The sequence below is a fragment of the Myodes glareolus genome, chromosome 27, assembly GCF_982192425.1.
Source record: "Myodes glareolus chromosome 27, mMyoGla1.1, whole genome shotgun sequence".
NCBI lineage: Eukaryota > Metazoa > Chordata > Mammalia > Rodentia > Cricetidae > Myodes > Myodes glareolus.
Window position 1 is genome coordinate 30,542,345 of NC_142052.1, and position 22,736 is coordinate 30,565,080.

Below are 22,736 nucleotides of genomic sequence, written 5' to 3' on the forward strand. Positions count from 1 at the left end.
CTATCAATTCTTTGGGTGCCTTTTTTAGGTGGATATTCTGCTCCACCAAAAACTCTCAAATACACAGCAGCCACCTCATAACCAATTGACCCAGAAGCTTAATACAACTTATTAATGCTTGAATCATAGCTTAGGATTATTACTAACTCACTCTTAGACTGAATATTGACATTCATCAAAGCAATTATGCTACCCTTCAAAGCTTATTTTATTCTTTTTTTACTCTCATTCAATGATATGTCCTTTAAAATATATATTTCAGCTGGAATTATAGGTGTATGGCTCTAATCACTGTACACAGGAATGTGGGTGGGGCCAATTTCAGTGAGTTTGAGAGTTTAAGACCAGCTTGTTCCCCATAATAAATTCCTGGCATCCATGTTTATGTAGACATATCCTGTCTCAAAAAAGTCCCAGAAGAAAGTCTACTTCAAATTATGGAACTTTTCCTAATAAAATTTGCCTGGACTTAGACTGAATTCAACCATCCTTTTTTTTATATTTACTCACATAGAGAGAGCTGTTTTAACAATGAAAATAAGAAGGAATATACAAATTCCATTCACATTCTGTCCACTGGATCCTTTGACAACCATCCAGAGATGACTTTATCTTTCTTTCTTTCTTTCTTTCTTTCTTTCTTTCTTTCTTTCTTCCTTCCTTTCTTTCTTTCTTTCTTTCTTTTTTTTATATATATTGGTGTTTTGCCATCAGTGTTGGGTCTCCTGGAACTAGAATTATAGACAGTTGTGAGCTGCCATGTGGGTGCTGGGAATTGAACCCGGGTCCTCTGGAAGATCAGTCAGTGCTCTTAACCACTGAGCCATCTCCCCAGCCCCCGACTTTATCTTTCAAGTGATAAAAGACAGAAGGAAGAGTGGGTCACCTTTACCTTCAGCATTGTAATGACATATGTGGGACCCTGAAAGTTGTCTCACGAGTACTGGTCCTCTTGGGTACCCAAGTTTGATTCCTAGCACACACACCAGATGGGTCAGTCCTCCCTGTATTTGTAGGTTCTGAAGATCTGTTGCATTCTTCTGGCCTTAGGGCACCAGATTGGCAAATGTTGAAGAAAAAGGTATGTAGGTGACTCTATGTTTTAAATAGGTTTTCTTCATGTTTACATATTCTTAATAATATTAAAAATACATAAATATTATTAAATACCCATAACATAGTTTTAATAATGTTTTCTGTCAAAGGCAGATCAGAATCATGTTGCTCAATAACAAGTAAATCTTTACTACAAGTGGGTGAATTAGCTTCAGACATGGATGATCTTCGTATTTGCGTGTTCAAATGAGCATGTTCAGTCCTGAAACCTTAACACACAAGAAACAGAAATGGACCCAGCAGATTCTATTCACATATTTGTCCTTACTTATTAGTACATACTTAACAATGATGGAATTGGAAGAGAAATATTTGGAAAGGGATAGAGAGAGGACATGAGCGGAAAAGAGATGTAATATATTTTAATTAAAATGTGTAAAAATAAATTTTTAATAATGTGGCTTGAGAGATAGCTTAGAAATTAAAAGCAGTGGTTGTTTTTGAAGATGGCAGAGGTTATGTTGCTAGAACAGTACTGTTCATGGAAATTTGGATACATAGAGAATAATAGAGCTAGGAAGAATGTCTTCATGAGTACTATTGTCAGCCAGCACATCCCCTATATACAACTGCAGTATTCAAGATTCTCTACATGAAGAGGACAAGTAGAATAAATCTCATTGTTTATATAAAAAGTGGGCTTAGGGGCTGGAGAAATGGCTCAGTGGTTAAGAGCATTGACTGCTCTTCCAGAGGACCCGGGTTCAATTCCCAGCATCCATATGGCAGCTCACAACTGTCTGAAAATCTGGTTCCAGGGGACATGACACCTTCACACCAATGCACATAAAATAAAAGATAAATAAACCATAAAACTTTTTTAAACAGTGGGCTTATTAGATTGTCTTACAAGCTGTGGTCCAGGTCATCTAAAAATAACAGCCTACCAATGGGAATTGAAGAATCCAATAGATTTCTTCTCAGCCTTTTCCCAAAGATCAAGAGAAGAATCCAGTAGTTGTTCAGCCCATAAGACTCAATGTCTCAGATTGCCGCGCCAGCACAGCCCTAAAGTCCAAGAATCGCGGCGGAGGGTCTCCAGGTTGAATGAATACACAGAGCATGAAGTTGAGGTGTAACAACTTCTTTATTGTTCTGCTGGGTGGGGCTGGCTTTTATACCATGGCCCCAAATGAGGAGGGGGCTGCGAAGGGATTGTAACATGATCCCAGGAGGAATCAAAGAATAGCCATCCTGCACTTAAAATTCCTTCCCCCACTCCAGGAGCAGAGGGTATTCAAACATGTTTTCTTTGCAGATAAGCACCTCAAATGGGAGCAGGGATATTTTAACTCAGGGCTGCTGTTCCCACAGCAGATGGTTTTAAGTATTCACCAAAATTTCAAAGAAGTAGATTCTAATTCTGGTAAAGGAATGAGCTTGGTAGCCAGAGCTAGAGCAACGAGGCAAAAAAAGCAGACTTTTCTTCAATATACTTTCTACATAACTGCTGCTATCAGAATGTAAGATCCTGGTTAAAGTTAGATCATAATTTCCATTTGATTCAGATTTTTTTTCGGGGGGTAGTGATTTCAAGACTGGAGTTATCTGTGTAGTTGTGGAACTCATTCTGTAGGCCAGACTGATCTCAAACTCAGAAAAACCCACTGCTTCTGCCTCTTCAGTCACAATGTTAAAAGTGTGCACTGACAAACAGCTAAAGGTCGTTCCTGTTATCTGAAACTATCCAGATTAATGGAGGGTTTTCCCATTTCAAAACCTTTAAGTAAAATCTCTCTCAGATATAATCAATTCTTTGTGTATTAGTTAATCCTAGAGGTAGTCAGTTTGACTACCAAAAATAGCATCTCAAAAGCCAAGACAAACAAAATGAGAAAAAATTATTGCTTGTAGGAGCTCAACATGCATGGGAGTAATTTTCAAAACAGTGGTTGTTGTCAACAAAGGAAGACTGGGGATTTTACTTGGGATGTCTGAACATGTTCATGTAATGTTTTCCCTTTTCTTAAGCATGCTCAGTTAATAAATCCACTACTGAACATGAGCACAATGTAAAAACAGATATTTAGGGATACTTTTACCTCAAAGTCATGTAGGAACATATGTGAATTAGACAACTGATGGAAAAAATGTCTCTGGCATGTTCATATGATATCATAAGGTCTTAGTTGAAAATCAAGTAGATGACGCTGTGAAAGTTGATTGTCAATCTTGATGTTTGACATAAATGACAACTGTACCAAAACCATAATTTTCACAGACACAAAAGATGGAGAACACAAAACCAGAAAATTTCAAGGAAAAGTCACCTACAGCCCTCTGTACAGTACTTCTGAAAGAATGGTTATGATGATCTCTAGTAATCTCAGAACAAAGCTGCTTTTGCTCTGTGCAGGGTGGCAGTGCAGAAGGCCACAGCTGCTTTCATGGAAGACAAGGAGTCCATTTTAACTAGACCTGCCTTGCTGCCTCTCTCAGGGTTGTGACATTACTATAGAGAATTTCATCCTTTATATTTTCTAACCTTAAAAATATTTAGTTGTATGGTGTTTTGCTTGAATATGCCTGTGCACAGTACCTACAGAGGGCAGAAGAAGGGATGAGATACCTGGGATTGGAATTAGAACAGATGGTGAGCTAGCATGCAGGGTCCAGGAAAGGAATCAGCATCCTCTGTAAAAGCACCCAGTGCTCTAATTGCTGAGTCATCTATCTAGCTGCTCTTTTTAATTTCAAATTAAGCCTCAAAAATGTTAATTGAAAGAAATTACATCACTTTTTGGCTTTATTTGTACATTTCTTCCCTGCCACAAATCCCTTCCAACTCATCCTTGTTAAGTGTGGGTGAATACATATGCTGAAATAATACAATTCACTGCTTCCATTTTAGTTTGTTCTGTATGTAAGACTAATGGAATGATTACTTTCCATTGGATAAACTGTTAGGGAGCTGTTCCCTTCCTAAGACTAATTCTGTCAAATAGAGGAGAAATCTACTTTTTAATCAACATTAAGTTTCTGACCCTGACTAGACATCCTTGGACAGGAAACATAATCAAGAATAGAAAACTTAGAGTGGAAAATACTTCAGCCAGTAAGAGCACTGAATATTTTTTCAGAGCATCCTGTTTCCATTACCAGTACAGATAGAATCTGACTAATAACTGTACCCAGTATCAGGGGTATTGAAATTTTCTCCATGATTCACTAGCCACCATAAGAAGCAAAGACTGGAAACACAAATTTTCTCACAAAATTTCTCATACAATAAAAAGTTAGATCTGATGGGCCAAACAGTGTTTTAATTAATACAGCTTCAGGTCTAAGCTAGGCGGAAAGAACAAGCAGCCCTCTTCTTGCAACAAACATGCCTGAATTCACCCATTTTCCTCATCTAATCTTTTTGGTGAATACCATCTTTGGGGATGCCCAGATTTGTTTGTTAGCAAACGTGGGGCATGCTGCCTTCCTGCTCAGGATCTATGTTCTGTAGAAATTCTATGTCATCTCTTAGTGGGTAGTTTTGTGGGATTGACTCTATGTAAATTTGACTGTTAGAACAAAGAATGAATATTATTGCTCTAAGGCCTTCTGGTGTGGGGAAATGAAGCAAGGTCACCCCATGGTCCTGAAGAAGTCACACTGCTGAGATGTTTTTCGCATAAATCCCATTTCAAAGGGAAGAATCATGGCTTTACAAGGTTTCCACAGAAATGACATTGACTTTTCTGAAGACAAATGTTCCCATAGCTCTACAAAATAGGTTGCTCCATGTGGATTGGGATGTATATTCTTCCCCTGGATATACCTCTTGAACTTTTCTTTCACTGACAGCCATTTTGGACTGCAGTCTTGAAGCTATTCCAATAAATTCCCAGTAAACACACATAGATAAAAAGATCGATCAATTGATTGATCAATAGATAGATAGATAGATAGATAGATAGATAGATAGATAGAGGAATAGATAATAGATAGATAGATAGATAGATAGATAGATAGATAGATAGATAGAGGTATAGATAGATAGATAGATAGATAGATAGATAGATAGATAGATAGATAGAGGGATAAATAGATTGATCAATCGACAGAAAGATCGATAGAAACATAGATAGATAGATAGATAGATAGATAGATAGATAGATAGATAGATAGATAGAAAGAAACATAGATAGATAGAGGGATAGATGCATGGACAAATGGAGAAGGATTTAATCCATAATTTCTGTGGACTCTAGAGGACCCTGACTAATATAGTGTGATTTTTCATTCAATTAAAATTTTAAACTTTTAGTTCCTAATTTTTTCTATTCATACTGCAACTACACATTTGAATCATTTTTAGCAAATACTTTGATATCACATTATATACATTTGAAGACAATAGTCTTTCATAGTATAATAAGAAATAATATGGGAAACAGTGACGCATAGGGTTGAGTACTATTTCTGATGAAATATTTATAAAGTTATTAGATCCATAATAAGATTTGGTTATTTGCTTTGATCAAGATGATAGGTACTTTTTATTGGAAAGTTATTTTTCTACTAGTTTTATCTTGTAGTCATCTGTTCTTTAGGTGTATTAAAATTCAAAAATTAAGTAAATAGAAGCTTAAAAGAGAAATACCACCATCAAAGGTCCACCCACCAAAGAATAAGGAAGTAAACTCTGTTTCCAGTTCTAAAGCCATACTTTGAATTGTAGTTGAATGACGGGACTGGAGAGATGGTACTGTGGTTTAGAGTACTGACTGCTCTTCTAGGGGACCTTGTTTCAATTCTCAGCACCCACATGGAAGCTCACAACTGTCTGTAGCTATAGCTCTAAAGGGTATGACACTATCACACAGATATACACGAATGGAAAGCATAAATGCACATAAAATAAAAATAAATACATTTAACATACTGAATGAAATTCAACATTACCTTCTAAATGGAGATATCTTATGCTATTATCATCCTAACTTAATGGATTTTCAGAGGTATTTTTGCATGCTTCAGTTCATAAACTTGAAGCTATAAAATGGGAATTCAAAAGCTCTAAATGTAAGTGTTAATTATGATGTTAGACTCTAAAAAAACAATATACATGGGGCTGGAGAACACTCAGCAGTTAAGAACACTGGTTGCTCTTTCAGAGGTCCTGAGTTCAATTCCCAGCAATCACATGATGGCGCACAACCATCTGTAAAGTAATATGGTGCCCTCTTCTGGCTTGTAGGCATAACATGCAGGCAGGGCACAGTATACATAATAAATTAATCTCTTAAATATATAAAATAAAAAAATTAAAACTATATACAAAAATGTTTTGTAAGAATTTTGGAAGTAAATGAATTAATGAAATTTATTTTGTGTATCACTGTACCACAATGTCTAATTGTGCTTAATTATAAAAAGACACAGTCAGATATTGGGATAAATACTGAAAGATCAGAGAAATAAAGGAGTCAAACACTATACAGTTCTTTTATGTGAATCAAATCCTCAGAATAAGATGGGCAAGTTCCTGTCTCCATGAATACTCAGATAAAATGCCATGGGCTTCTGTCCTCTCCCACAATATATTCCTTACTCCACCAAGCCATATCCCTTCTTGTATCCATGTTCCTTGTGCTGGAATTAAGTGTGTGTGATTGCCAAATCCTGGGATTAAAGGTATGAGAATGTGAGGCATCACCACCTGACTGTGTTCTGCTTTTAGACTGGATCAATAACATGTAGCCCAGGGTAGCTTAGAACACACAGAGATCCACTTGCCTCTACCACTCCAATTCTGGGATTAAAGGTGTGTGCCACCAATGTCTGGATTCTATGAACAACTAGATGTTTGGAACCATATTCTGATCTTCAGGCAAGCTTTGTTTGTTAGATCACAAAAAAAAATCCCAAAATTTTTCTTTTCTCCTAAAATAGCAAAAAAGAGTTTATAACTAATACAAAAAAAGCTATGTAAGTAAAATCACAATGTATAATATATACAGGCAATAAGTAAATCACAATGCCTAGTCCATTTTTGTTTGAAAATTCAGAGAAAATACACTACTATCTGTCCTATCTTTGGTGAATCCAAAATCTTATACCTCATTCACTTTATATCTTAACTAGCATTACTATCAAAAACAACCTTCGATGTCTTTAAAACTTATAGAATTTATACCACTGTAGTGATTTTCTTTTCTGAGTCTGATTTTAAAAAAATAGTAAACTATGATAATAACTATGTAGTCTTCAACCCCCTCAGAGTTACAGGAACGAAATAATGTTAATTAAGTAAACAGGAAGTGTAAGAATGCAACTTCCTAAAAGGCTGAGAAGAAATCTACTGGATCCTTCAATTGTCATTTATAAGTACCTATTTTTAGACAACCTGAAACACAGCTTGTGAGACATTGTAATAAGCCCACTTTTTAGGTACACGTTGACTTTCATTCTACCTGTCCTGTTCATGCAGAGAATCTTGAATATCGCAGTTGTATATTTTATTCACCTGACCATGGTGAAAGATGTGCTGGCTAACAATAGTGCTCATGAAGACATTCCTTCCAGCTCCATTATTCTCTACGTATACCCATTTCCATGAACATTACTCTTTTTATTATTATTCATTTTCCTGGAGTTTGCTTCAAGTTTCAGTAATAAAACTCATAAAGCAAAGGAGCCATCATCCAGCCTTCTGATGGGGGAAAGACCTACCATCTTGTTTGAGATGTGTCTCCTGATTTTCTCTTTTCTCTTGTGTGAAATATCTGTGAAAACCATGTACGAAGTTCCTTCAGTTCATCTGACCTCAGCCTGAAACCACAGAATAAACATCTCCTTTTGTCACCGCAAAATTCTCTTTAACTGTTCATATTCTGGCCATTCTTCCCCCTGTGGGACAGGGAATCCCTGCACTCACCTAGCACAGCACAGTGCACTGTACAAGCTAGCTGGCCACGTTGTTTCCTGGAGGGAAAAGGGAAAGTTCCTATGGAGTGCAAGATTGTGATGGTGTCTGCTTTTGTAGCCATGGGCAAGTGCTATTGAAATGCCTATCTTGGCCAATCAAGAAAAGATCTTTGACTCAGGTGGATGGAATAGCCAGAAACCTCTGTGTTGTCTCTTTAAGTACATTTCTGCCCTGTGGGAGGTGTTCTTTTCACTCAGGTCACACTAGCCAATCAGGCCCTCCAGGTGACCTGCCAGTCAGAAGTCATGCAGGGCTCTTCCCCTCACGATTTTGCAGAGGAGCTGGCACCAGTGGTTTTCTTTGTTGTGGTGAAGTTGCTGCTGCCCGGAGATGATACTGAGAGCTTTGTCAAGCTGAGAAACCATAACATGGTGAGCGGGGGAAATGCTGTCTCCAGATGGGGAGGAGCAGAGGGTGAGGTGCAGAAGACAGTATTGTGTCCTTCTGGGATCTGTGTGGGAACCTGCCACCATATTCCCATGCAGTCCTGTGAATTCCTAGACCTATAGACAGGCCTCTGAATAACTTTGGCCTTTGGGCTTAATCTGCTTAGAGAATTGGGAGCAGAGTGTTGTGTGTACAAACATCTTTCTTGTCAACTTTAATATGCCAAATTTGGAGAATCCTAGTTTCTCCAGTATCTTCTCAATATTGAGCACTTTGCATTTAACCTTCCGTGCAATCTCCATTTATATTTAACTATGTGGAGTTTATCAAGGCATCTCACCTGTTAGGTAGCACTGCACTTCTAAGATGCAACATAGACGAGTTGAATTGCTGATACAAAGGACTTGCCAATGCCTTGGAAAGAGTTCAGTCTCACAAAGTAGAATTTAGCTGAGGGGGACTGCCTCCAAAACATCCAAAAGATAAATGTGTTTTAATCAGGGCTGTTAGAGATTAGGATGCTAGGGCACACATTGTTCAACTGGATTATCCAGATATTTGGCTACAAACCATTACAAAGAAGCCACCACTGATTTAAAACCAGATACCAGTCATATCACCATATCAAAAAACAACCTCTGTCAAGCTTTTCAAGGAGGCATTACTGGTTGGCACCCTAAGTGTGTGACGTGATTTTTCAATCGAAAGTTATATTAATTCTAGAACAGCTGTATTTCTATCCTGTTAGAAAAATTGTTTCTGAGACAAGTTCTCTTATGTTGACTCAGGTGGCCTTGGTATGCTGCTGTCCAGGGCAATGACCTTGCTGTCCTGTACATTAGGCTTTCAAAATTCCTTTAAAAATGATTGTACCACCTCACAGTTTTAAAATTATGCATTATTGAGTCATGTATTTGACAATGCAATGCAGTTGCAGGGAAAGGATTTGCATATGGAGAATTCCTTCTGTCTTCAGACCACAATAGGAGGAAGACTTTATTGAAACTGATGGAGACACAGTGCAGAAAGGGAGAGGTTGGACTGAGGGTGAGAGCTTTCCTCCTTCAAGATTAGTTGAGATTAGCTATTTGGAATCAGGTAGTCAATTGGATATGTTTTATGAATGTCCTGATTGACTAGGGCTTGCATTTCACAGACCAGGGCAATCAGGAATCTGGGAAAGGGACTGACCTTATCTTTCAACCTAATTTCTATATTTACAGTAGTTCATCTAAAATAGAAGTTGTGGCCCTGCTTAACAGGACTTTTCTCTATTAAGACATTGATCTTTAGAGAAAATACATGAGAAATTTTTAATGTGCTCTAATACAAATTCCTAGTGTCTGGAGTACATGACCATAAAGTCTGTCTTAAGTTTTCAAAATAGTTTTTGAGATGACAACTACATCATATTTACATTCTCCTTGCTGCCTCCAAGCCCTAAGATGTCTGTATTGTTTTATAATTCCTGGTCTGTTTTTCGTTAACAACAGTTACAAAGTAATCATAGTTACTCAGCAACAGTAGTTACTTTATGAATATGACCTCTTTATCTGCAGGATTTCCCATCTCTGAGGCAATGGGATGGCTTCACTGCGAAGTGAATGTGTCATGAAATGTGCACACATAGGACCCTGTGCTTTGGAAGAGGAACTGGATGTGCTTAGGAGAGTGGGAAAATGTGTACTAAATATAAACTGTCTAAACTGGGGCCCTGTCTGCTGGGCTGGGAGGGCAGAACTGGAAGGACTGTGGTGTCTGAGTCATTTGATCTCCGATCCTCCTATAGAAGAACTGCTAATATTGAGAGTCCCAGTGTCTGTAGCCAGTGAGGGATTCTGGGAAGGGTTAGGAATCCAGAGTACTAGTGGCAGATAGTTTGTGAATTCTTTTCATGATTCTCTTCTGTCTCTGCTGTAGGGAGTGGTAAGAAAACCACAAGCTATCCCGTAATGAGTGGGGGTGTTCAGAGCATGTCTATTGAAATGTCATCTCTGCTGGGATTTGGAAGTACCATGATCCAGACTGTAGTTATGGTGCTCTATGTGGTTCATGTTGGCAGTGGCCCTTTTTCTCTGAGCCTCCTTGTGTATGGATTTACTGGGGAAGGGGTGACTCTGCATCCCTGGAATGGAAAGAAATGATACTGGTTGTATCTCTTGTCCACAATGCACACCTGAGCACTGCTTTTGTTGTACAGTGGGAACAGAGATTAGAAAATTGAAGGTTTAGTTTCTAGAAGTTCTGAATATTTCATTCCAATTTCAGTTTGGGTTATAAAGATTACAAATATTTTAGGACCTGGTAGTGCGATCGTTGAGTAGAATGCTTTTAACCTGGTGGTGCCACTTGCTGTAATGATGTTATCCAGTGAAGCTTAGTTCTAGGGGACAAAAGGAGTTTCTGATTTGCAGAGATTTCTCAGGTGTGCATTGTGTTAGACAGGTAGACAGGGCACAATCCACATATTCAGCTCTATGCCATGTAGCAGGAAGCAGATTTTAAATCATGTTATAGGTTGTTTTGGGCTTGAAAAAGATTAATTAGATTAACACTTCATCAGGCATCTTAAAATATATGCTCAGTTAACAAAAAGGGGTAATTAAGGCCCACAGAGATATGTTACAGAATAGATTATTAACTTTTAAATTTTTAAATGCTAATAAAAAGGAAACAACAGGTGTGGGTAAACATTCGGTAATAAAAATCCCTGCTAAATTAAACCAATCTGTATGCTTTAAAGGTTCATTGCATTCAGAATAAAAACCAAGATATGTATTAAATTGGGGAATAAAGTTATAGAGACCACTTAAATCCTTAAAGATTAGTTTCAAAAAAAAATCTCTTGAGTAAAAGAGACAATAGTTCATCAGAGATCATTTTCATTCAATCTTAACTAATTTGTTAGACCAACAGATGTTTTCCTTTTGATTAAATATAATTTCCAAAACTAAAAGTCCATAAAGTTAGGGTTAAGGCAGAGTTTTTTTTCTTTTTGTCTTTACAAGGTCTGCCTTTTTATTGTACTTGACCATTATCCTTTGCAGCTCTTAATATTCTTTCTTCATTCTCTATGTTTTGCATTTTGATCATTATATGTTTGGGGAAATTTTTTTTGGTCCAGTCTATTTGGTGTTCTCTAAGCTTCTTGTACCTTCATAGATTTATTCTTCTTTGGGTTGGGAAAGGTTTTTTTCTATTATTTTTTTGTTGAGTATAGTTTCTGTGCCTTTGAGTTGGTGTTGTTCTCTTTCTTCTATCCCTATTATTCTTAGGTTTTAATTTTTTTCATGGTGTTCCAGATTTCCAGGATGTTTGGTGTAAGGTATTTGTTGGATTATTGTTTTCTTTGACCAATGATTTGATTTCCTCTATAGTATCTTCAGCACCTGAGATCCTCTCTTCTACCTCTTGTATTCTGTTGGTTACACTTCCTGCTGTAGGTCCCTTTTGTTTACCCAGAGTTTCCATATACAGAATTCCCTTCATTTGTTTCCTTTGTAGCCTCTATTTCAGTCAAGTCTTGAGTCATTTGTTTCATGTGTTTGATTGTTTTTTCTTGTTTTCTTTGAGAGATTTATTGATGTCTTCCATTTTTTTGTTTGTCTTTTCCTTGATTTCATTAAGGGAATTTTTATTTCCTTCATCATCCTCCTATACTTACGCTGGGAACCGCATCATCCTCACAAAGTTACATTGAAAATCTTTTTTTTTTTTTTTGCTTCTGCTGGGTTAGTATGATTACATCTTCCTGTAGTATGAGTTCTGGTGTTATGATGTTGGATGAATTCTTGCATTGGCACCTACCCATCTCATCCTTCAGTTGGTACCAGGTACTGTCTTTGCCTCTTGGTTCAAACCTTGAAGTGGTTGTTTTGTCTTTGTGACCTGTTCTTGGCCAACTCGGTGTTTCAGAGAGCCATGCCACTGAGGTCAGTCTTTGCACTCTCTCTTAGCCTGTTCTTTGGTCTGCATGTCTGGGTCATTCTCTTGATCCAGTCTGTCCAGTCACAGCTTGTGCTTCAGGGTCCATGTCTTTGTCCACCCTGTGAAGTTGCATCTTGTGTTTTAATGTTCCTCTGAAGTTGCAAGTGGCTGGGAGGTAGCATGGGGGGTTTTGGTGGTAGAGTTAGACTTGTAGCTTTCAGGGTCTGATGGATGGTGTGGGGGTGTTTGAGCAGCACTCCTGGAGGAAACTTCCCTGTGGCTGTCACATGAACTGAAGCAGGTGGTGTTTGAGCCCAGAGTTTTGCCCCAGTATGGAATTCCTAGGGAAGTTGTCCTCCTGGGCAGGTTATCACTCACCCCTTGGTCTTTTCTGTGTAATAGCAGGCTATGCTTCAGAGTTCCACTTAGGTTGGGGGTGCATGGATAGGAGGGCTTGGGGCAGAGTGGGACTTGTAGCTTTCAAGGTTCAATGGATGGGATGGAGGTGTTGGAGCAGCCTACTTTCAGGAAACTCACATGCTAGCTAGCTAGGGAAACTGAGGCCACTGGGGGGGTGTCCTGGGATTTTGCTCTGGTATGGAGAGCCTAGAGAGTGGTGTGTCCTGCTGCATGGTCCCCTCTGTGTAGTAGCAGGCTGTGTTTCAGAGTTCCATTGAGGTTGTGGCAGGGGTTTGCAGGGGTGTAATGGAATATTTGGGCAGAGTGGGACTTGTAGAATTCAGGGTCCAATGGAACATGAGTATATTTCTTAAACTTCAGTTTTTAAGTTTCTTCACTTATTGCTTGTTTCTTTGCTTTTCATTTTCTCAAGACAGGGGTTTTCTGTATCTTTGAAGTCTTATTGTTTTTTGTTTTTGTTGGGTTTTTTTTTTTTTTTTTTGGTTTTTCAAGACAGGGCTTCAGGGAGTTTTAGAGCCTGGCCTGGAACTTGCTCTTGTAGACCAGGTTGACCTCAAACTCACAGAGCTCCACCTGTCTCTGCCTCCCGAGTGCTGCGATGAAAGGTGTACATCACCCTTCTCTGGCCAACTAGGCTTTCGTGGGTTTTTCAAGAGGAGGTTTCTCTGTGTATGTCAGGCTCTGCTGGGACTCAAACTATATAGCAGGTTGTTCTCAAACTCACAGAGATCTGCCTGTTTCTTCTGCTGAGGTACAGGAGTTTAAAGCATGCATCACCATTTCCTGGCCAAACATACATTTCTTTATATCCTTTTTTGTGTGTGAAAATATGGTAATATTTATTGTTTAATTTCATACAATAGAAACTGTCTTTATACTTGTATAACCGCACAGGAGAAATGGGGCCAGTGTTGTACTAGATAGTCTAAGATATTCATTCTGAATTAAAGGAGGATTGTTTTAACTGACTGAGTTTTCAGATGTAATATTGCATTAATTAGAATCAGTCATTTTCAAAGGAAATTTCAGGTAAAACTATATGTCTTCTATGGAAAGGACATATGGATATTCCCAATCGCCACAAATGTGTTTCCTTTTTTTGGCATAATAGATAAAAATACTAAGAAGAGTTTGAAAACCAAAATTCTGATATCTTTGAATCAAGAACTAGGATCAATTTACCTGTTCCTTTCAGGGACTATTATTTATACTTCTCTTGCTACTTTTTCTCCTAGACTGAAATCAGGTACAAATATTTGATCATGTAATTCGGGTACTTTTGAACTGTTCCTTACCTATTATTTCTGATTGTAAATTAGAGGAAGTTTGCTGTGAGACAAGGGTCATGGACATTTTAAAGACTTGTCACTTGTATTGTTTTAACAAATGTTGTCAACATGGATAATTAAATCCAATTTAAACCTGAGAGAGCTTGGAAATTAATTTGAGACACAAAAGAACAGAGTTAAGCATGATTTCTTGGTATCAACATTTTCCTAGCTGGGCTCTATTTGATAGAGGCAAGCGTTTCTCATTTAAGAGAAGCTTCCTGACTCAGATTTAGCAGTAAAAACCTTGCAGCCCTTTTAAGAAGCACCACACCAAACACTTAAATGGTGTCTATGTACAGTCAGCATCATGCTTCTTGGTGATGCTAAGGAGCTTGAAACTCCATAGAATTGTGGCAATAACCATGGTTCCTGCCAGTACCTCAACCATGAGGCTAGACTCCCAGAAAGCTAAGGAATCAGGTGGATCCAGCTGTCAGAGCCAAGTCTTTATCCATAGCCATATTGCTTAACATATTATAAGGGTAAAGAAAAGATTCAATAATCTACACTTTTATCCTATCATTTCATTGGGTGCCTTTTTTAGATGGATGTTTCTGCCCCCACCAAAAACTCTCAAATACACAGCAGCCACTTCATAAACAATTGACCCAGAAGCTTAATACAACTTATTAATGCTTGTGCTGTGGCTTTGACTTATTACTTACTCACTCTTAGACTGATTATTGACATTCATCAAAGCAATCATGCTACCCTTTCAAACTCATTTTATTCTTTTTTTCTCTCATTCAATGATATGTCTTTTAAAATATATGTTTCAGCTGGAATTAGAGATGTACAGCTGTAATCACTGTACACAGGAGTGTGGGTGGGGCCAATCTCAGTGAGTTGAGAGTTTGAGACCAGCTTGTTCCCCATAATAAATTCCTGGCATACATGTTTATGTAGACATATCCTGTCTCAAAAAAGTCCTAGAAGAAAGCCTACTTCAAATTATGGAACTTTTCCTAATGAAATTTGCCTGGACTTAGACTGAATTCAACCATCCTTTATATCTTTACTCACATAGAAAGAGAGCTGTCTTAACAATGAAAATAAGAAGGAATATATAAATTCCATTCACATTCTTTACAGTGGATCCTTTGCCAACCATCCGGAGGTGACTTTATCTTTCAAGTGATAAGAGACAGAAGGAAGAGTGGGTCACCTTCACCTGCAGCATTGTAATAACATATGTGGGACTCAGAGAGTTGTCTCACGAGTACTGGTCTTCTTGGATACCCATCTTTGATTCCCAGCACACACATCAGATTGGACAGTCCTCCCTGTATTTGTAGGTTCTGAAGATTTGGTCCATTCTTCTGGCCTTAGGGCACCAGATTGGCAAATGTTAAAGAGAAAGGTTTGTGGGTGACTCTATGTTTTAAATAGGTTTTCTTCATGTGCACATATACGTAATAATATTCAAAATATATAAATATTAATAAATAATCATGACATAGTTTTAATAATGTTTTATGTCAAAGACAGATAAGACTCATATTGCTCAAAAACAAGTAAAATTTTACTGCAAGTGGGTAAATTAGCTTCAGACATGGATGAACTCTGTATTTGTGTGTTTAAATGAACATGTTCAGTCCTGAAACCACAACACACAATGAATAGAAATGGACCCAGTAGATTCTATTCACATATTTGTCCAAACTCAATAGTACATACTTAACAATGAAGGAATTGGAAGAGAACTATTTGGAAAGGGATAGAGAGGACACAAGAGGGTAAAGAGATGTAATATATTTTAATTTAAATGTGTAAAAATAGATTTTTAATAAAAATGTGGCTTAAGAGATAGCTTAGAAATTAAGAACAATGGTTGTTTTTGAAGACAGCAGGGTCATGTTGCTAGAACTCCTGTAACTCAGGTTGAGGGGATCTGATTCCCTCTTCTGCCTCTGCAGGTCTTGACACAGACACATTTGGGCAAACATCCATACATATAAAATGAAACTTAAAGAATGCAATCCTGTAGAGTAAATTTCACAACCTTGAAACAGATAGTAGTCAGGCCTAGTTAAAATGAACTATTTTTGGTCCTTCTTAGAAGTATCTCTGGTCTTCTTTTGAACCACCATTTTCAGTGTCAAAAGAAGCCTTATTCTGAAGTTAAGCTATTCTGAAGAATAGCTCTTCTTTTAAGACAATCAATGGTTATCACTGATGACTTACTTAGCTGTACAGTAAAAAAAAAAAAAAAAAACAAGTAGGGCAGAAATAAATGAAAATAAAAAGGTAGTTTCAAAGGGCATTTATGTGTTAATACAGGCAGGATTTTTCAAAGAGTTTTTCATCATTACAGAAACAGCCATTGCTCTGAACTGGAAGCTTATCAAGGTGCCCTAAGGGTAAGACTCCATACACATAAACCTTCAATTTAAAGATGGTTGAGCAAAGTGACTCAGTCTCAGGAAGCTACTTCATTCCAAACCTTCTACACTTGTGGTCCAAGCTCATTACCGTTCTTTGCAGTTAAAAAAAAAAAAACCCTACTTCTAGGATCACCAGTATTGTTGTTGGTCTTGGGAACAAGAAAGAATCAAAATTTAGGATCATGGATATTTAGTTTATGGTTACAGTTTATCATTGTTTCAGGCATCTGTGTTTGGCAGAGTCAGAAGCCCAATGAGGAGACAGTGAGAGTTCACTGCATGAAGCTGTGAATATTTAAGCTGGGTGTGGTGTTGTTGGTTGTTTCTTTTACTCCCTTGTTCCTTTAGGGCCTGCCACCCAGTTCACAATTAAATTTCACATATGAATGTTTTTTTTTTCTTATAAATACTTTACTTTGGCTTGTTTTAAGGCAGGTTGTTTTTAATTTAATTGTTCTCTCTACATTCCCCCCTGGCCTTTATCTTTATTCCTCTCCTTATTTCTTACTCCATGGTTTGCTGTGTAGCTGGATTAAAGGCTCCTGTTGTTCTCTCCTTATGCTGCCTCTTCTTTATTCCTCCCAGATTTTCCCTACCATTTATTCTCTTCTCCTTTGCCCTGCAATTGGTCATTCAATTCTTTTTTAGACCAACTAGGTATTTTAAATAGGCAAAACATTACAATGGCACACAGCTAAACAAATGCAGCACTTCTTTGCGGGATTAAAACAAATGTTCCACAACATAAATAAATATATCAGTTAAATATGTTATTTCACAACATACTGGGTTACATTAAGAGCCCAAAGATGTTAAGATACCTAACTTATGACACAACTTTTATGGAGACCTAGCTGGTTATAGTGAGTGGAAGATACTAAAGAGAAAAATGCATGAGAAGTTGCAAGGATAGGGCCTTTCAAGTCATTTGAAACTGAAGCCCATACATCTGACCAGAGAGCTACAGGATTTGACGTTTGTCTTGCTCTGCTTCAGTCTTGCCTTGGTCCAATCATCCCTTACCGTGTGTTTATTTTTCTCTTTTGGAATGTTAATGTTATTTTGTGCCATTGATGTTAGGAAGAGGTAACGTGTTTTCAGGTTTTATAAGATATTGTTGTCAACAGATTGTCCTGAGTGCCAGAGGGGACATTGCACATTTGGACAGTGTAGGGACCATTGCAGATGAGGATCATTAAATGTCTATTCTTGAAATGATTAAATGCAATTTTTCCATTGTTGACCATGAATCAATAATGGCTGGGGTCAAAATGTACTTATTGAATGAAAAACCTCCCAGAAAAGGTCATGTATTTGAAAAAGTTCCTCTCCTTGGTGACTTTCTTTCAATTTCCTGTGAATCTTTAGTAGGAGAAGCCTGTCTAGATGAAATTCCTCACTGTCTGTGGTGAGTCTCAATACCCTCAATTATTTCCTGACATTTATATTTACTGTCTTGTGTTTGTCATTAATTTGACAATTTCTTACTTATACTGACATGATTTTGCTATCATTATATGCTTGATCTATATATTCTATATCTTACCTATATTCTATAAGTAAAAATGAGATATAGCAGAAACAGTTGCTTTTACAGAGTTTGGCAACCTGCTATTTTAATTATTTTATTTGCTTGTCTAAGTAACCCCTACTGTGTGGCTCCAAATTTCTGAAAGTAAAGGGGGATATCATTTCTGGCTCTATTCATTTTTATATTATAGGGTGATAGCCCTGGAATATAGGTTTTTTATATGTCAAGTATATGCTGCTGTGCTGAGCTTCATGTGTATCTTGAATTTTAAAATTTGAAAGAGGGTTTCACTCTGATTCCCAGGATGTCATGTATTTATGACATTAATACTGCCTGAGCATTCTGAGTCACTTAATTGCAAGTACATGAAATTCGTCTGGCTTGTTATTCTTGACTTGATTTTTCTTACATCAATATGACAATTTTACATGTCTGCATGGATATTCATTACATGTGTACCAGGTTATCAAGGTGATCAAAAGATCTCAGAATTCTTGATCATGGAACAATGGAAATTTGTGATCCCCATGTAAGTACTGAAATATGTGCTCACCGCCACTCAAGACCAGCAAGAACTCTAAATTACTCTGCCCTCTCAACAGCCCTGTGTTGATTATTAATTACCAACATTTATATTTCTAGTGTTTTCATCTGTCCATTTTAACTGCTATATACATGAAGTTTCATTCTACAAAATGTTATTGGAATTACAGTTAAAATTATGGCACTTAGATAGCTGGAAGATGAATACACAACTGGAGTGAATGCAAAATTATTTGCAAGAACTTCAATAAATGTCTTTCAGTTCTTTCTGTTCCATTTGTCCATTTCACAGATTTTGCAATGGAGACCGTGTCTGAATGTGTCCTTCTACCTGTCCTGGACCTGATTGCATTGGCATTGGCATTCAACTTAGAGACAAATATATCCACCTCTGTTTTCTGAGTGTTGTGGTTGAAGACACAATAAACCCAGTGTGTCCATATTTCTTTTTTTGTGTGGTCTGTAACTCTTCATACAATTTTCTCATGCATACTATATACTGTTCATCTTTTTTGTTGTCTGTTCCTATCACTAGACATAGCTCTTCTGAGGTGATAGCCCATATAAAGAGTATAGAAATGACAGAGTTTACTTTGCTTTTCAATTTCCTTCAAAAGTGACTGTCTATGTCATGGAATAAGAGTAAGGAACACCAGAATCATATGTCTATATTCTGAAAGAAGTATGCATTTCCAACTTTATCACTGTCATGCTTTCCATTTTACACTTGTGTGGTATATTTTAGAAGGCAGTGACCTATGATGATGTGTATATCAACTTCACTCAGGAAGAGTGGGATTTGCTGAATCCTTCCCAGAAGAATCTCTATAAAGATGTAATGCTGGAGACCTACAGGAACCTCATTTCTATAGGTAAAATTGAATTTCCTTCATGTTTCAAAGTATGGAAACAACTTTTCCTTGGTTAAGGATGTTGTTCTGCAATTTGATTTAGAAAGAAGAATGAGGTGAATAAAGCAGTCATAGTTCTTAGGTGCACTTAAGATAATAAGCTAAATGTTGAACATTGTTAAATGATATGACATATATTCTGGTCCTGATTTCAGGTTACATTTGGGAAGACCATAACATTGAAGAACATTGGCAATGTTCTAGAAGACAGGAAAGGTAATTTTCATGTGCAAGTTGATAACAATGTTCCTCTGATGAAATTGCATTTTTTCTAGAACTTTTAAATAAAAGCAGCAATGCAAATAAGCACAGCTTTAAGTGCATAGATGGTTATTAAATACTCACAAATCCATATACCTCAATTTCATATCTGTGAATTATTCTTCTTTTCCTATGTGTATATAAGCTTATGAGCATAGGGATATGAAAAGATTTAACATACATCTCCTTGAGGACAAAAAGAAGATCAGCAGTAGTTCCCATGTAGAGTATACTTGTTGAATTTGATTCAAGTATACAATACTGATGGTTTTCTACCATCATTATTAATATATAAACATTACAAAAATGCCACATGAGTTCTAGGTTTGTGCAGATACTTCTGAATGTCCTAGTTCACTTTGCAAATACATATGATTCACAGTATAGTAAAATTTATGAATGCAGCAATCTTGGTAAATCTCTCAGTGTATTCAGTTGTCTTCAAAAATGTGAATAAAATAATATAAAATGTTTTTGTAAATGTGAAAAGGTAAACCATGAAACAGGAATGTATCATTATACTCATATTCCTAGGTGCAACCTGACCATTAATTAAAAAGCAAACATGATTTTAAACACAGTTATGAAATGTTAATACCTAATTCCTTTTAGAATTAGATCAACTTATAAAATTAATTCATATAGATATAAGGTTCAACAGTGTCTTGAATGTGGAAAATCTTTTAAATGTGACATCCTTGCAGGATTGAAAGGAATCAAAATGGAGAGAAGAAACTTTCAGTGTATACTCACTGTTTTAAAGCCTTGTCTTATGGCACCCACCTTCTACAGAATGAAAAAACACGTATAGGGCAAAAATGTTCTAAAAGTAAGCAGTGTGGAAAAGCTTTTGCTTATCACAGTCATATTCAAGTGCTTAAAAGAAAATACACTGGGAAAAACCCTATGAATACAGTCAAGATGACAAAAACTTTGTTCTTTATGAAACTCATCAAAGTCATAAAAGAATACATCCTGGAGAGAAAGCCTATGAATGTAATCAGTGTGGTAAGGCCTTTGCTGAAAACAGTGATCTTCAAAAGCATAAAAGAACACATAATGAACAGAAACACTTTGAAGGTAATCAATGTGCTATGGCCTTTGCCCAGCAAAGTAATCTTCAAAAGCATAAAAGAACACATACTGGAGAGAAACCCTATGAATGTAATCAATGTGGTAAGGACTTTTCAAACCACAGTAATCTTCAAAGTCATCAAAGAACACATACTGGAGAAAAACCCTATGAATGTAATCAATGTGGTAAGGCCTTTGCCCAACACAGTAATCTTCAAAGTCATCAAAGAACACATACCGGAGAAAAACCCTATGAATGTAATCAATGTGGTAAGGCCTTTGCCCAACACAGTAGTCTTCAATATCATAAAAGAACACATACTGGAGAGAAACCCTATGAATGTAATCAATGTGGTAAGGCCTTTGCCCGGAACCGTAATCTTCAATTGCATAAAAGAACACATACTGGAGAGAAACCCTATGAATGTAATAAATGTGGTAAGGCCTTTGCCCACCAGAGTAGTCTTCAAAAGCATAAAAGAACACATACTGGAGAGAAACCCTATGAATGTAATCAATGTGGTAAGGCCTTTCCCCAACACAGTCAACTTCAATTGCATAAAAGAACACACACTGGACAGAAGGAAACACTATGAATGTTATCATTTTTATAAGATTTTAACACCACATACTAATCTTCAATTGCTTTGAAGAACACATACCGGAGAGAAACCCTTTGAATATAATCAGTGTGGGAAGGCCTTTGATAACATAGTAATCTTCGATTGCATAAAAGAACACATACTGGAGAAAAACCCTATGAAAGTAATCAGTTTGGTAAGGCCTTTGCCCACCACAGTAGTCTTCAATTGCATAAAAGAACACATACTGGAGAGAAACCCTATGAATGTAATCTGTGTGGTAAGGCCTTTGCCTAACACAGTCATCTTCAATTGCATAAAAGCACACATACTGGAGAAAAACTCTATGAATGTAATCAATGTGGTAAGGCCTTTGCCCACCACAGTAGTCTTCGATTGCATAAAAGAACACCTACCGGAGAGAAACGCTTTGAATGTAATCAGTGTGATAAGGCCTTTCCCAACACAGTAATCTTCAATTGCATAAAAGAACACACTCTGGAGAGAAACCCTATGAATGTAATCAATGTAGCAAGGTCTTTGCCCATCAAAATATTCTTCAATTGCATAAAAGAACACATACTGGAGAGAAACCTTATGACTGTAATCATTTTGGTATGGCCTTTGTAAAACACAGTCATCTTCAAATATACAAAAGATCACATAGGAGAGAGAACCGCTATGAATGTAGTCAGTGTGGTTAAGCCTTTGGTAACCACGGTGCTATTCATGGTAATAAAATAACACACAGTGTAGGGAATTTTTATGAATGTATATCAGTTTAAGATAGACTTTTTACATCTTACTCATTTTCAAATTCATAAAAGTACACAGACTGGATAGATAACAGTGAATGGAATCTGTGGTAAATCCTTTGTCACAATCATCTTCAAATCCATAAAATAAACCATCTTGCAGAAAAACCCTTTGACTTTAATGTATGTATTCTGCAAAACTATGAGAAAAATCATACTATAGTGAAACTCTATAAGTGAATTTAGTGTTTTAATGTTTTGTACTACTTACAGGAGTATGTAATCAATTTTGTGTGTAATCAATCTAATAAAGTTTATGCATATTACCCTAATCATTTGGGCCTGTGGAAGAAATAGAGGGCTTTTCATAACTTACTTTAAAAGACCTTAAGCCAACACACATATAGTTAGTAAACCAACAGCAGTTATTGTTTAGAAAAAATGGATAGCGTAAAAATCTCTTCAAGCGCTATGATATCTCTTTTTATTTTATTTGAACCAGCAAGCTAATGGGCAAAACCATTTTTTGTGCCTATGGGTGAGAGAAAGGGCAGGTCAAAGAAACACACTTTGGACCTGAAAGCAGAGCCAAA

The 22,736-nt window shown here is 37.0% G+C and overlaps 1 long non-coding RNA gene and 1 pseudogene across 1 annotated transcript in view; both read left to right on the forward strand.

The window, feature by feature from the left end:
* LOC148117657 (uncharacterized) overlaps positions 1–19,690 on the forward strand; it is a 29,477-nt gene extending 9,787 nt beyond the window's left edge. The window contains exons 2-3 of the long non-coding RNA XR_015736800.1: positions 19,307–19,433; positions 19,628–19,690. This is a non-coding gene — a long non-coding RNA (uncharacterized LOC148117657). The remainder of the gene's footprint in view (positions 1–19,306; positions 19,434–19,627) is intronic.
* Positions 19,691–21,464: 1,774 nt separating this feature from the next.
* On the forward strand, positions 21,465–22,475 carry LOC148117658 (uncharacterized; annotated as a pseudogene).
* Positions 22,476–22,736: the final 261 nt, after the last annotated feature.